The 2618-nt window shown below is 43.5% G+C and overlaps 1 protein-coding gene across 2 annotated transcripts in view; it reads left to right on the forward strand.

The window, feature by feature from the left end:
* The window catches only part of TM9SF4 (transmembrane 9 superfamily member 4), a 49907-nt gene that overhangs the window by 26836 nt on the left and 20453 nt on the right, over nucleotides 1–2618 (forward strand). The window lies entirely within an intron of this gene.

Consider the following 2618-nt stretch of genomic DNA (forward strand, 5'->3'; position numbering starts at 1 on the left):
TTAGCGTCCTGCTGAGTGGAGCAGAAGCATCCATGGTTGAATGCCTGTTAAATTGTAAACCTTGTCCTCTACATTATCATCATCATCACCGTTGATACTTAACAGAGCTCTTCCTATGAGCTGGGCACTCTTCGAAGCACTTCTATGCTTTAACTTAGTTAATTCTGACAACAACTCTTTGATGTAGCTACTCTTACTATTGAGACACAAGGAAATGAAGTCACTTTCCCTACGTCACTAATCTAGTTAGTGACAGAACCCAGGAACTCTGGACCTAGAGTCCATACCTTTAAGCACTTCACTCTGCACATTATCTTAGTTGATTCTTATAGTAACTCTGCACACCCTATTTCATAGGAGAGGGAGCAGCAGCTTCAAGGTTCCGAAAGACTTGCTCAGGATCACGTGGCCAAGAGGTGAAGAAATTAAGATACTACCCCAAGTTTTTAAACTCTAAAGCCAGATTCTATCTGTTGTCCCAGGCTCCTTTCTCTAGAAAGGCGCAGTTGGGCTGCCTGCGAGCTGTGCTCGTGATTATCACACTGATGGAGATTCATTCATCTCATGGCATGTGTGTTGGAGCGTCTGTGGTGGATGTACTGGAGTACAACATCAGACTGTCTTAGAGGGTCCACATTCATAGCTTGCTCATTTAGCCTGGCTGGCTACCTGCTGCCAGCTTTAAAAAGTTAAAAAGAATACTTCTGTATTGGAAGTGAGCCATTCCAGACCAGTATGTCCTCTTTCTTGGTTTAAATTTAATTTTTAAATATCAGAAGTGATACCTGCCTTACTTGGACTGCAGCCCTATTCCTCTCTCTGTGTTCTTCCTCTCCTCGAGTGAGCTTGTCAAACTGTAAAGAAGTGGACAGGAGGGCATGGTATGGAGGAAAGAGCCCAGCGTTTTAGCAATATCACAATCCCCTCTTGTGACCGTGAACAAGTCACTGTCCCTGTCAGGTTCTCAGCATTGTTAACCGTAAATGGCAACGGATGACCTGAATCATTTCAGCAGTGGACCATGCAGATGTCTTATTAGTGTCCTTGTTCTCCACTGGCCAGTTCTTCCCTGAGTTTTACAGACTCACCTGCATTACTAGTTTTCTAAAATGGGAAAAGGGGAAAAAGCCTTCATCCAGGCCCCTCTTTGTTCTCTCCCTCTCCTAGTTGGCCTTATCCACACTTGCCAGGATTTCTACGTTGCGTAGCTGAGTGGTACCCCTGCAATGGTGCAGCTTGTGATCCTGCTGCTTACCGTCTACATACCAACAACTCACAGCTTCAGTCGATAGCCCTGACCTCTCTGCTGAGCCTTATATCTGGATATCTGTCTACTTGACATATCAAGTCAAACTTGACAAACTGAAACAATGCTTTCAGTCTAAATTTGCTGTTCTTCCTGTTTTCCTACTTAGAACCTGGTTGTAGAACCTTTCTCTTTCCAATATACCCCAATTCTCACTCATCCCTTTTATCGGTACCAGCTCCTCTAGATTTCACTTCCTCAGTAACTCCGAATCCATGTACTTGTTTCCACGCTCATCACAACCTCTCATCCAGCAACCCATCATTGCCCACTTGCGTGACTGACTGCCATCATCCCCAGCCAGTTCCTTGCATCTTTTATGTTTGCTTCACAAAACATCCAAAGTGATCTTTCTATAACCAGAATCAGATAGTGTCTTTCTCCATCCCTATTAGAAACCCTTCATTGGCTTTTGTTGCTCTCTGGATAAAGTTCAAACTTCCAGTGTAGAACACAGGCCCCCTGAGATGCATCTCTAGCCCATCTCTCTAGCTCACCTCAAGCTACTCTCTCCCTTGCTCTCTGCATTACAGCCACACAGGCCTCTCAATTTTACTATGCTTCCCCCACTCTCAAGGGGTGTTTGCACATACTGTTCCTTCTGTCTAGAATATTCTTCCCCTATCTTTTTACCTAGTTAACGCTTCTCTTTACTTACAGCTCATTTCAAGCATCACTTCCTCAGAGAAGCTTTCCTAGATCCACTCCCCCGTGTCTAGAGCAAGTTCCTTTTGTTATCCGATATACTCTCATTATCCTGATTATTTAATCTAAGTCTGTCTTCCCATTAGACCATAAGCTCCATTAGACCATAAGCTCCAAGTATGTCTGTTCAATATTATATCTTTAAGATGCCCAGCACATAGCCAGTACCCAGTATGTGTTTGGGAATGAATGAATGAGAGAATAAAGACTAGGCAGAGTGCCATATCAAATAGGTCCACACAAGTAGGCAAATGTTAGACCAGGTATGTGTGCAGACATTTGTCTTACCTGTTGGCTTTCGTCAGTCTCCTTCAGCTTGCCCCAGTTTCATATCATCACAGTAGAGTTGTTAGAATGGCTCAGAACAAAAGCACCATTGGGTTTAGTTGATAGTTCCTAACTGCTTGATGCCTGTTAGCATGACATCTGGCAGCAGATTACTCTGAGGTAGACTTGCAAGGGACATGCCAGTTTATTAAGTAAAAAGATGCTTTTGCTAAAAATCTCAGGTGCTAGATTTTACCCCATTTCCCTCCCTGCTTGAATCAGGATCTGAAGACACAGAGATAAATAGGAAACACTGTCTACCCTTAAAGAGCTCATAGTT

Source organism: Pteropus vampyrus, unplaced genomic scaffold, assembly GCF_000151845.1.
Source record: "Pteropus vampyrus isolate Shadow unplaced genomic scaffold, Pvam_2.0 Scaffold388, whole genome shotgun sequence".
NCBI lineage: Eukaryota > Metazoa > Chordata > Mammalia > Chiroptera > Pteropodidae > Pteropus > Pteropus vampyrus.